A 13,305-nucleotide genomic window follows, 5' to 3' on the forward strand; every position below is an offset into this window, starting at 1 on the left:
TGCGCGCGCGCTCAGTCTTAGGGGATTCGGGGCAGCGCCGGAGGGGGGCGGGTCCGCCCGCAACGGACACTCCGCACGCTCGTCCAACCAGCCAGCACCGCCCACTTCCCGCGCTCACCGCGCATGCTCGTCCCGCCAGCCAGTGCCGCCCACTTCCGGTACCGACCGCGCATGCTCATCCCATCGGCCAGCATCGCCCACTTCCGCTGCCCGCCATCTTTCTTTCGCACTACGCAGTCACTCCCCGCGGAGAAGGAAGCTTCCCTCGCTCCCCCGCCGGTCGCCTGTGCCTCCCGCTCACACCGTTCCCGTCGGCTGCTGCCCCGCCGCCTCCAAGGCCTCCTCCCGCTGATGTCGCCGTTGCCCGCCAAAGCCCTGCGCCACTGGCCGGAGCTCTCCAACAGCAGCCGCTTCCAGCCGGCTCCAGGGGCCCTCCTTGCCAGGGACCCTGCGCCTTCTTCCTCGCGCAGGCCTGTCCTCGCAGCGGCAGCTCACAGTAAGCAGCCACCCCCTGGGGGCAGGCGGCGTCGGCTCGGAGAGGGGTCGGGCGGGGAGCTGCGGGGTCGGGCGGGGAGCTGCGGCCTCGGGCGCCTCGGCGGCGGTGTCCGCGGCTGGGGGCGGAGTCCAACCCGCCATCTGCAGGTGCGCCGTGAGAGGCGGCAGAGGCGGCGGCGGGCGGTGGGGAGCGGGGTCTGCAGTGGGCGGCAGCGTGGACGGGCTGCGCTCCATGGTGGGCCGTGGCGTTCGCAGCGGCGGGAGGCGCGGGTGTCTGTGCCCGAGGCCGACCTGCGAAGCTGCCATCGGCAGGCGCGCAGCCAGAGGCGAGGGCAAGGCATCATTGGTGTTGGCAGTGGGAGGGCAGCGTGCATGGCTGGCGATGGCGTCGTTTGGGGGCGGCGCCTGGAGGTGGTGAGCGACAGTTGGTAGTGGCTGGCTGTGTCTGTTCCAGGGGCGGAGGGGCAGCAGCGTAAAGGGTGGAGTCTGCCCGCAGCCAACGCCCAGCATGTTCCCTCCCACCAGGCAAAGCCAACGGCCTCAGACGCCGCTTTCTTCCACCAAAGCGCAGCCACTTGTCCTAAAGCCCGCCTCTCTCCTGTCCTGCCAGCCGGTGCCTCCCGCTGACACCTGCCCTAGACGCCTGCCACCACCGCCGCCCTCCAGTGCCTTCTCCCTCTGACGCCGAAGTTGCTGCCTGCTGCCTTCCTACGACGCTCACGGCCCACCGCTGCTAGACGCCCTCAGACTCGTACCGCCGCCAACAGAGACCCCCTTGCCAGGGACCCGGATTCCTGGTTCCCACGCAGGCCTCACGGCCTTGCAGCAGCCTCAGGGCATAGTAAGTAGCCGCCCCCATGTTGGCTTTTTTATCAGGGAGTTTGGGGGTGTTGCATAGGCCCCAGGAGGAAAGTGGAAAGCTGTGGGTGGGCAATGGAAAGCCACCAGGAAGGTGACTGGATCTCAGCCGGGAGCTCTCCAGGCCCGCCAGCTTCTCTGACTGCGGGTAATGGTTCGGATGTCTGGTTGGTGGGCACGCGGGCATGGCTGCTGCAAGGGTGCATCCACGGGGGCGGGGGGAGCCTCCTGTGCTTCCAAACGGGTCGGCGCAGGAGTCCAGGGAGTGTCAAGTTCCCTGCAGCTGCGTGGTGGCGGCTTGGCCCACTGGTGAGTGCGTCACTGTGGTGTTAGCTGCCCTCCTTCATGTGTGTGTGCATGCGGTAGCTCTTGCACATGTGGTGGTGGTGGTGGTGGCGGCGGCGGCGGGTGTTAGAGCACTGTGCAGTCTGGGACAGTGTGTCTGGGTGCCTGTGCACTAGGAGAACTTGAGGAAGGCAGATGGCTTTCCATAACTGCCAAGTGGAGAGGTCAGGTGGGGAGACTGGGGTGGGCTGCTGGGCAGATTGGCCTCAGCAGGGAGGGAGGCCCCTGGAGCATGCATAGTCATAGGTGAGAGCATCCTTCCCCACCCCCTTCCACCTGGCAGGTTGCCTGAAAATCAGGGCTTCCCCTGTGACCCACTCTCTCTGCCTCCGAAAAGCCGTCTGCTACTGGACTGTCCCTTCTTAGTGGGGAAGCCCAGTGGGTCAGGTTCACCCTCTTACTGCCTTTTTTGTTTTTTCTATAAGGTCTCCACAGGGAACAATCTCATCTCTCTGAAGTCAACTCATGAAAGTTCTACTTGATCCATTTCTGCAAACATCTGCTGTTCCCTACCACCAGGGTCACACGAGGCAGGTAGGTAATTCCTTTTAGTATCCTTAGCAAGCCACCATTCAGTGTCCTTCCTCATCCCTTAGCATGACAGAGAGCACAGCTATTCTCTGAGAAACCTCCCTCCTGCTTTCCGCGGTGGCTGTACCAACTTGGAGCCATTGTCCCACTAGCATTCTGTTGTCTCCACATCCTTGCCAACACCTGTTATTTTTTTTGTCTCTTGTATTTTGAACATTCTGACTGATGGGACGTGACATCTCATAGGATTTAGTCTTGCATTTCCCTGATGATGAGTGATATTGAGCATCTGTTGGCCTTCTGTATGCCTCCTTGGCAAAAATGTCTTTGAAGTAGGTGGGGGGGTGAGGAAATGAGAATATTTGATACCTTGATCTAGGCGATGGTGATGTGTGTACCTATGTCAGAATTCATTGAACTTTTCGATTTGTGCATTTTACTGTATGTATTTTGGTGCAAAGTTTCTTAAGAGCAAAAATTGTGGTCCTTTGACAAGGCTCAGTGTTGGAGAAACACACCGTGTATTCTGGCACTCTGGAGGTGAACTCGGGCTGCCCTAATATACATGCATCTGTGCGTGTAGGAATGGGTAGTTTCTGTCTTGCAGCCATCTAGGCAGGCTACTTAGTGAAGTGGTCATTCCTGCTTGCTGATGCAACTCAATCTGGTACATGCTATTAGAAAATTAATAAATAAGTACAGTATAGGAGTTGACATTTTGTTCCATGGTGCCATCAAAACAGAGGGTAGCTTTGGGACAGAGAAGGTGAGGAGGCCTGAAGCGCACATAAACCCCCGGCCCCCTTCTCCTTGGCGTTACTTACAGACCCTGATGGGCACCGTGAAGCCCAGCCAGAGGGTCAGTTTCCTGGGGTAAACGTCAGGTAGCATCGAGTTCATTCTCCCTCTAGGCTTGTGGCTCCCAAGGCGTTAGGCTGAGTTGAAAGGGGCATGCCATGGAAGTATACAGGACTTAGACCTATAATTTAACTTTGACAAAGTTATGTAAATTTTACTAATACTTCAATAATTGAGAAAGAGGTTATGATACTGGCTTGAAACCCTTTTTGGGGGTTTGATTCCTTTCTTGTTTGCTTAAGTTTACAAAGGCAGGCTCCTCAAATGTATGGTAAGGTGGGAAGCAGCTGTGTAATCATTCAAAGTCAGTATTAGTTCTACTTATGTGCACCTCTCATTTAGAAGCAAAAGCTTTCTCAGATTATAAAAATTATAACGGCACTTAGTGAAATAAAGGATCCTATGGACGACACAGTATTTCATGTTGTATAAGCATCTGGGTAATCAGAATAACGTTGTGGTATTCCTGAAAGTCCAAGAAAATGTTGAGGGGAAAAATAATATTAACACCCACAGATATAATTGTAAAGTGAATCTTTTTGCTCATGTAGGCTTGAGGGTATATCCTGAAAATAGAGGAAATCAATGTACAAATCCCCCCATAATAGCAAAAACTGCACCTATAGAGAGCACATAATAAAATGGGCTCTACTACATAGTAAGTATCATGAAGAACAATATCTAATGATGAATTAACTAGTACAGTACCAGTTAAGCCCCATAGTGTAAACAAGAAAATAAAGCTTATGGCCCGGGATCATTTTACATTTCTGCCGTGCAGAGTTGCTAATCAACTGAATACTTTCACACCTGTTGGAATTGAACTAATTATAGTGGTGGATGTAAAACAGGCTTGTGTATCAACGTCTATGCCTACTGTAAATATATATGCTCATACAATGAAGCCTAGAAAGCCAATTGACATTATTGCCCAGACTATGCCCATATACCCAAAAGGTTCTTTTTTCCCAGAATTGTAGGTTACAATATGAGCAATGATTCCAAAGCCAGGAAGGATTAAAATACATACTTCGGGGTGACCAAAAATCAGAATAAGTGTTAATATAAAATTGGATCCCCTTCCCCAGCAGGATCAAAAAATGTATTTAGGTTGTGGTCTGTTATAAGCATAGTAATGCTATCAGCTAGAACAGGGTAGAGACAGTAGTAGGAGTACGGCTGTAACTAGAACTGATCACACAAATGGAGTTTGATATTGGCTTATAGTGGGAGGTTTTATGTTAATAATAGTTGTGATGAAGTTAATAGCCCCTAGAATTGATAAGACACCTGTTAAGTGAAGAGAAAAAATAGTTAAATCCACTGAGGCCCTTGCATGTGCTAAATTACCTGCTAAGTAATTTATACGGTTCAACCGGTTCCAGCTCCTGCTTCGACTGTAGAGGATGCTAGGAGAAGAAAGGAGGGAGGGAGGAGTCAAAAGCTTATGTTATTTATATGGGGAAATGCTATGTCTTGGGCACTAATTATTAAAGGCACTAGTCAGTTTCCAAAGCCCCCAATTATAACTATCACCATAAAGAAAATTATAAAAAAGTTGTGTGCTGTTACACTTACATTATAGATGTGATCTCCACCTAAGAGGGTCCCAGGCTGGCCTAGATCAGCACCATAAGAAGGCTTAGAGCGGGTCCCACTATTCCAGCTCAAGCGCCAATAAGAAGGTGTAATGTGCCGATGTCTTTGTGATTAGTTGAAACCTAATCAACGATTGATGAATATGGGTAAGGTGGTTGAATAAGTATTAGACTGTAAATATAAAGATAGAGGTAAAGTCCTCTTCTTGCCAAGTCCTGAGGTGTTTTACATACTGAATTGCAAATTCAGAGAAGCAGCTTCAATTCAGCCCAGACTTCTCCCGCTACCTTTTTTTTTTTATGGCAGGAGAAGTAGATTGAAGCCAGCTGATTAGGGTTTTTAGCTGTTAACTAAAGTTTCACAGGTTTGTATCCCATCAATCTAGTGAGGATTTGGCTTAATAAAAGTGTTTGATTTGCATTCACATGATGTAGGATAGAGTCTTACAGTCCTTAGGATCAGAAATTAAGTGTTTTATACTTGCTTAGATCTTTGAAGGGTCTTGGTCTGTGTAACGTAAATTTCTAGTTTAGAATTGATATGGTTGGAATTAGTGGAAGTATTGTGGATAGAATAATTAGGGGGGCTAATTTTATGTGTTTTGTAGTTTCAAATTGTCACTTTTATGTTGTTGGTTATTGGGAATATTGTTAGTGTTGTGGAGTAAGTCAGTGCATATAAAAATATAAGTTTAGTAGAGCTATCACTGCTATTATTGGTAATATTATGTTGTTTCTGCTAAGTTCTTGAATGATCATTTAGGTAAAACTCTGGGTAATGGTGGAAGGCCTCCAAGTATAGTTAGGATTGTGAGCATAATGGTTGTAATTAGCAGTGTCTTATTTGATAGGTGAGACAAAGATAAGGTTGTTGTTGATGAGTTGTGTACTAGCATTATAAATATTGATAGGGTCATTATAATATAAATTAGGAGATTTAGAATAGTAATAGTTGGATTATATGTTATTATTCAACCTACGTGGGCAATTGAGGAGTAAGCTATAATTTTTTGTAATTGTGTTTGGTTTAGACCTACTCAACCTCCAATAAAAATTGAGAGTGTTGCTATAGGTATTATCAAGTTTATGTTAACTGTGGGTGAAATTTGACATAGAACTGAGATGGGTGTGATTTTTTGTCGGGTTAATAGTAGTATGCCCTATGACAGCAGGGTTCCTTGTGCTACTTCTGGAACTCAGAAGAGGAATGGGGCTATTCCCAGTTTTATGGCTATGGCTGTGGTAATGATGACAGATGCCATCACGTGGCATCTGGTGTCCACTTGATCTTCATGGCGTGAGAATTATATCCCTACAATCCCAGAATTTGGAGAGCCATGGAGCCCTGGATGGAGTGAGATTATGTTCTAAGAACTCCTTCCCCACTGGCCTTAAGTAAAACAGGGAGAGAGAAAAGGCTTGTAAAACTAGAAAGCTGAATTAAGTAGCAAAGTGACAGAGACGTTTACTTCTGGAGGTTGAGGTCACAGGGCTTTTGTCTTGATTAGGGTAAAGAGTTAATAGACAAGTCCAGTTGGCTTGTGCAACAAGAAGGTTCATTTACTGTCAGACAGTACACACCCAGACGGGAGTGCAGGTGACCTGAGAGAGGAGGTGCAGTTAAGGGCCTTTTGGGTAGCTGTGGGCATAAGGCATGCTGCATACAGGTGATTCCTAATTCCTATGAAGTTTTGTCTTCAGAGTAGGGTTATTCAGGGGACTGTATTGATCCAGATCTCAGCATTTTTTATCCCCCTAGGTTCACTTACACTTTGGAGGTCTACCTCCCATCCTGGTTACAAGGTTCCTTAATTGATAGAGGGGCTGGAAGACGCAGAACAGCATGTAGATGAAGTTAAAGTATAAAGTAGGCTTTTTCTAGGCTGAGTATATTTCACAGTGTCATGACCCTCATCCCATTTCTGTGCTTTGTCTCACTGCAAATGCAGAGAGTGGATTGAGAAGGTGTCTCCAAAATTTGCACTTTTGTTTGACAGTCAAAACTTCCTAGTAACATCCAGCTAGTCCTCATCTTGGTCACCAGAGGCAGCAGCGAACGGGTAACGTGGGTGCTGTCTCTCAGAAGTGGAACCTGCTGCTTAGATATTCTTTGTTCTCCAGTGTAGTCAGAGCAGCAGAAAGTCTAGTCATACTCAGGAAATTAAAATTCTAGATTTGGGAATTTTCCCCCTAACTACACCCTATCGTGCTGCCTTGCAAGTTCTCAGAGATAGCCAGGAAGCATCTCCAGCGGAAGTGGAGCTTGCACTGCCCCATTCGACGTGGCAACAGGGAGTTGCTGGACCACCTTATATTCCCTGTCGGTCGGGTTTTTCCAGTCTGAACCCCGAGAGGAGTGGAACCCCTCGCATTGCAAAGCTGAGCACACACGGCAGCTGTTCAGCTGCTCTGACTCCAGGATTTTTTTCTTCGCAAGCCCCTGTGTGTCAGGCTGGGTGGTGAGGTGACAGCTGAGGCTGGGGGAGTGGAGAGCGGCTGACAGGAAAACAGACTCCTGAAGCCATTTCTCCCATCTCTCTGCCCCATGTCCCTGGGGAGGAGGGCCTCCTTGGCCTTGGCATTATGCCGGAAGCCTTCACTTTATCCTCCTGAAAGGGATCGTCCTTGGTGCAGATCAATGTCATGACTGTGAAGGAAATTATGGTGGAAGTGGGGAGCTCTGTGCCTCGTCTTGGGGAGAGGGAGGTCCCTGCAGGCATTATGGGTATGTGGGGACACCTGTTGTGATATGACTGATGATAAGTAAATATTTGGTAATTGAGATGACCAAAATACATTTCCTAGGTATTTTTGCTCCTCGTGCACAATTCCTGAAGATCCTTCTGAGCCATAACTGTCCAATGGGTGTCTTGTTAGGTTAATGCAGAGGCTTTGGGGCCCTATCCTAGGTTAGAGGCTGGTTGCCAGGGGCACCAAGCTTGTGATTAGAGGATGGAAATTATTAGCCCTCAGCCCCCAGGGAAGAGGAAAGGGATGAGGGCTGGAGGCTGAATCAGCAATGGCCAGTGATTCAGTCAGTCATGACTCTGCAGTGAAGCCCTCACAAAACCCTAAGAGAAGAGCACATCTCTCTCATCTCCTGTTTCTCTGTCAGAGCTTCCATGCCTGGGGAACCAGGTGGCCTGCACATGCCACCAGGCCAGGCCCCAAGCACCCCAGGAGGATAGAAGCTCTTTTATTTGGGACCTTGCCATATGTGTGTGTTCATCCGGCTGTTGTGTCCTTTATGGTACTCTTTGTTAAACGTGAGTGTTCTTCTGAGATTCTGAGGCACCTTAGCAACTTGGGCAGACCTAAAGGGGAAGTTGTTGGAACCCGCAATCTTAGCCTGCAGGTGGGAAGCACAAGCTAATTGCGTGGGGCTTGCAACCAGGCTCTGGAGCTGGGGAGGAGGGCAGTCTTGAGGATAGAAACCTTACCCTGTAGAATCTGGTGTTGTCTCTGGGCAGATAGCCTCAGCATTGAGTTCTCAGACACCCTGCTGGTGTTCAAGAATTGCTTGGTGGTGTATGCATTGGAAACAGGTCCAGTATCCTGAAAGGAGTTACACTGCTGTGTATGAAAAAGAACGCTGGGTCATATGAAACCGCTATTAATATAGGTAGGAACCACCACACTGTTTTCCATAGTAGCTGCACCAATTTACATGGTCACAAACAGTGCATGACGGTTCCCTTTTGTCCACATCCTCATAAATAACTTGTTATTTCTTGTTTTTTGGGGAACTAGCCATTCTGAATGCTGTGAGGTGATAGCTCATTGTGATTTTTTTGTTGTTACCATTAGAGTACAATTACATGAGCAACATTGTGGTTACTAGACTCCCCCCCATTATCAAGTCCGCTCCCCGCACCCCATTACAGTCGCTGTCCATCAATGTAGTAAGATGCTATGGAATCACTACCTGTCTTCTGTGTGTTACACTGCAATCCCTGTGGCCCCCCACCCCCTACATTATGTGTGCGGATCGTAATGCCCCCTTTACCCCCTTATCGCTCCCTCCCCAACCGTCCTCCCAGGTCCCTTTCCCTTTGGTAACTGTTAGTCCATTCTTGGGTTCTGTGAGTCTGCTGCTGTTTTGTTCCTTCCCGTTTTTGCTTTGTTCTCATACCTCACCAGAGGAGTGAAATCCTTGGATACTTGTCTTTCTCCACCTGGCTTATTTCACTGAGCATAACACCCTCTAGCTCCGTCCGTGTTGTTGCAAATGGTGGTAGGATTTGTTTTCTTCCTATGGCTGAGTGATATTCCGTAGTGTGTATGTACCACCTCTTCTTTATCCCTTCATCTCCCGATGGACACTTAGGTTGCTTCCCTTTCTTGGGTATTGTAAGTAGTGCTGTGATCAACATAGGGGTGCATCTGTCTCTTTCAAACTGGGCTCCTGCACTCTTAGGGTAAATTCCTAGGAGAGGAATTCCTGGGTCAAATGGCATTTCTGTTCTTTGGTTTTTGGGGGAACCTCCATACCGCTTTCCACAATGGTTGAGCTGACTGACATTCCCACCGGCAGTGTAGGAGGGTTCCCCTTTCTCCACACCCTTGCCGACATCTGTTGTTGTCTGTCTTTTGGGTGGTGGCCATCCTAACTGGTGTGAGGTGATACCCCGTTGTGGTTTTAGTGTGCATTTCTCTGATGGTTAGCGATGTGGAGCGTCTTTTCCATGTGCCTGCCGGCCACCTGAAATTGCTTCTGTGGAGAAGTGTCTGTTGAGAGCCTCTGCCCATTTTGTAACTGGATTCATTTGCTTTTTGTGTGTTGAGGTTCGTGAGCTCTTGATACATGTTTTGGATGGCAACGCCTTATCAGATATGTCATCAGTGAGTATATTCTCCCATACTGAAGGATGTCTTTTGGTTCTACTGATGGTGGTCAAACAGAATCTTACGAAACCCCCTACCACTTCATTCCAAATCTGACTAATTTTTTTTTTTTTTTTTTCCCAGAACACCAACCAGCCGAGAAAACGGGAACGAAGAGGAGAAGCTGTGATGCGGGAACATCTGGCGTAAAACTGAGAGGTGAGGCGGTGTGGAGACTGGTAGGTTGTATCTTTCCATGTGCTGCTTTCAAGGGTCATAGGGAAAAAAGATCGCCAAGGAGATGAAGCCCGGGGTGTTGACGTCACCTGGTATCGGTGGAGCCACGTAGCCTCTAGCCATTGACGGGGAGGCTAGCATGCGGCACTGTTGTCTTTCCTGCGGAGTTAAGACGAGCGGCGTCCCCCGTTTGCAGTTCAGTCAGAGCCCGTGTGGGACTGTCCTGGCACCGGCCGGGGTGGACCCGAGAGCTGTGCCGTTCCTGCTGGGCTGTCGCAGCACCCCTCTCGGAACAGGGCCTCAGCAGCGCTCCCGGGAGAGAGAGAGAGAGAGAGAGAGAGAGACAGAGACAGAGACAGAGAGAGAGAGAGAGAGAGACAGAGAGAGACAGAGAGAGACAGAGAGAGAGAGAATTGCGCTCGAGAGACAGGGGCAGTTATATTTTCTGTAGCTCCCTGAGCATGCTCCTGGTGTTTATTTTGAGATCTCTTTCTCAGGAAGATTGATTTGAGTCCAGTTACCAGGTTCCTTTGAAGGTTCATATTTGTAGGTGGCGCCCTCTAGCTCCCAGAAGCTTTACTCTCTGGAGATGCTCAGCCCTTGGGGTGGGTGGGGGGTGGGGTGGCAGGGGTCCCAGGGGAGAGGTGCCGGTGCCCACCCCCGCCGGGAGGAAAGAGGTCTTTCCTGCTTCCCGACCGCAGTGCCCGTCTCCACTGCCGGGGCCAGTTTGCGGAGCACGCAGGGAGAAGCTGCCGTAGGTGGGGGCGGCCGTTTTGCAGGCCGGTGCCGGCGGGGAGGCAGGCCGTGTGCCAGTCACAGCACGGTAAGGGGGATGGAGCGCCCGGAGCTCCTGAAAGCTCCCCCGCCTGCCGGGCAGAGTGCACCCGGGCAGTTTGGCGCACCTGTCCTTTCTCCTGAGCGGCAAGCCCTGCGGAAGCCTTGCCCCTTTAGCAGTTCTCTCGCTGTCAGGAAGTCTCTCAGACTGTCCGCCTTTCTTTTGTCCCACAGCGGCCGGATGTGGATCCCTGTGTTGTCCCACAAGTGGCTGGAATCTCAAGTCTCTCGAAGTCTTCCGCCTGTCTCTGCTTTCCAAGCCCACCGATCCTCCAGAGCGCAGCACGTATACGGTAGGTTCGTGCTCCCAGAGCACATCTCCGGGGCTGTACGTCACACTTCTCCTCGAGGTGACAGCCTGCCGCAGCAGCGTTCTTCCCTGCTGCTCTTCCAGGATTTGGTGTAGTTGTTCTATTTCCATATAGTACGTATGTATGTGGTTTTGGTTTTGGGAGGAGGTTTCCGCCTCCCCTCTCACGTGAGCCGCCGTCTTTAATCCCAGCAGCACATCTTTTTTCTTCTTCTTCTTTTTTTTTTTTCTTTTCAGTTTCACTTGTCTAGGGTACCTGTCCCCACCCCCTCAACTTCTGGTTTGTCTTCGTCCTTGGATCTCAAGTGAGTCTCCTGTAAGGGAGCACGTAGGTGGTCTTGAGTTTTCATCCCTTCTTTTAACCCTGTGTCTTTTGATTGGAGCCCTCAGAGCCTGTCCTTTTATTCTGACAATTGAGAGCTGTGTCCTTATTGCACTTAAAAATTTTTTTTTGTTATCATTCATCTACAGTCACGTGAAGAACATGATGATCACCAAGTCCCCCCCAAAAACCCCGTTACAGTCGCTGACCATCAGCGTGTAGTAAGATGCTGTAGAATCACTACTTGTCTTCTCTGGGTTGTACAGCCCTCCCCATGCTCCCCCCACCCCACACGTTATACATGCTAATCCTGATGCCCCCTTTCTTTCTCCCCGCCCTTATCCCTCCCTTCCCACCCACCCTGCCCAGCCCCTTTCCCTTTGGTAACTGTGAGTCCACTCTCGGGTTCTGTGAGTCTGCTGCTGTTTTTTTCCTTCAGTTTTTCTTTGTTGTGATACTCCACACATGAGTATAAAGACGGCGTGATCGCCGCTGATCGGAGGGAGGGACAAACAAAAAGGAACACCCCATTTCTAGACAGGAGCAGTTGGGAGCAAAGAGTGTGTTGTGGACTGACGTGTTTATTTGAGTGTCCAAACTTCCCTCTTTATGTGGCTATTACTTCTTTACATTCGTGAACATCATAAAAGCCACTGATTTCAAAGGCCCAGACGCATACTGAGGTGAGAGAAGATGAGAAGGACGTTGCTGCACCACTAAATCTATGGCTGGGCACTGCTGAAACCAAACAAAAAGAATTCACGGTGGCCAGATAGGGCTATTTTCTAGTGGCTGTCTCTGGGGACTCAGACAGAATCCATTTGTTTGATTGTTTGTTTTTTGTTTCACTTGTGTAGGGTACCTGTCCCCACCCTGTAAGGGAGCACGTAGGTGGTCTTGAGCTTTCATCCCTTCTTTTAACCCTGTGTCTTTTGTTTGGAGCACTCAAAGCCTGTCCTTTTATTCTGATGATTCAGAGCTGTGCCCTTATTGCACTTCTTAAATTCTTTTTGTCATCATTCATCTACAGTCACGTGAAGAACATTACGTTTACCAGGCTCCCCCCTTCACCAAGTCCCCCGCGAAAACCTCTTACAGTCACTGTCCATCAGTGTAGTTTGGATGCTGTAGACCCCTTCACCATGTCCCCCCGACACACCCCGTTACAGTCGCTGTCCATCAGCGTGTAGTAAGATGCTGTAGAATCACTACTTGTCTTCTCTGGGTTGTACAGCCCTCCCCATGCTCCCCCCGCCCCACACATTCTACATGCTAATCCTGATGCCCCCTTTCTTTCTCCCCGCCCCTATCCCTCCCTCCCTCCCCACCCACCCTCCCCAGTCCCTTTCCCTTTGGTAACTGTGAGTCCACTCTCGGGTTCTGTGAGTCTGCTGCTGTTTTTCTCCTTCAGTTTTTCTTTGTTGTTATACTCCACACACGAGTGAAATCATTTGGTACTTGTCTTTCTCCGCCTGGCTTATTTCACTGAGCATAATACCGTCTAGCTCCGTCCACATCATTGCAAATGGTAGGATTTGTTTTCTTCTTATGGCTGCTTGCTGCACTTTTTAAAGTGGATTTTTCATTCTTCTTTTTTGTTTGTAGTTTCGCTATGTGCTTTCACCATTACTCTCCTGGTTTATGAGCAATAGCTTTTATTAATTGATATGTACCTATATCTCTCTCTCTATCTCTCTGTCTCTCTATCTATCTCTCTATCTATCTGTCTGTCTATCTATCTATCTATCTATCTATCTATCTATCTATCTATCTATCTATCTATCTATCTATGAATCAATCATCTTTTTGTCTGCCCTTCTGTCCTTATGTACAAGAACAGTCAACAACATAGGCTATGTCACTTCCCTACATTATGCCTCCAAAAATCTTGCAAGGTAACTAGGCCGTAGGGAGAGCACTGGGTTTTCACCGAGACACTTGCAGGTCGAGTCAGCCGCGTGCACCTACAAAACCAGGAAATGGTGGTGCAGGGACTTGAACCCGTATCTCTGTCCTCTGTCCTCTTTTACCTCCTTCTCGCTTGCTGACTGTATTTAGCCACATTCACTGACTAAGTGCTCCCTGAAGACCAC

At 49.2% G+C, this 13,305-nt stretch overlaps 1 long non-coding RNA gene across 1 annotated transcript; it reads left to right on the forward strand.

Annotated features, from left to right (window-relative positions):
• The first annotated feature begins 1,237 nt into the window (after positions 1–1,237).
• On the forward strand, positions 1,238–9,710 carry LOC130682647 (uncharacterized). Its single transcript, XR_008995972.1, has 3 exons — positions 1,238–1,336; positions 2,124–2,232; positions 9,654–9,710. It is a non-coding gene; the product is annotated as an uncharacterized LOC130682647 (long non-coding RNA).
• The last annotated feature ends 3,595 nt before the right edge of the window (positions 9,711–13,305 follow it).

This window comes from Manis pentadactyla, chromosome 2, assembly GCF_030020395.1.
Source record: "Manis pentadactyla isolate mManPen7 chromosome 2, mManPen7.hap1, whole genome shotgun sequence".
In the NCBI taxonomy this organism is placed as follows: Eukaryota; Metazoa; Chordata; class Mammalia; order Pholidota; family Manidae; genus Manis; species Manis pentadactyla.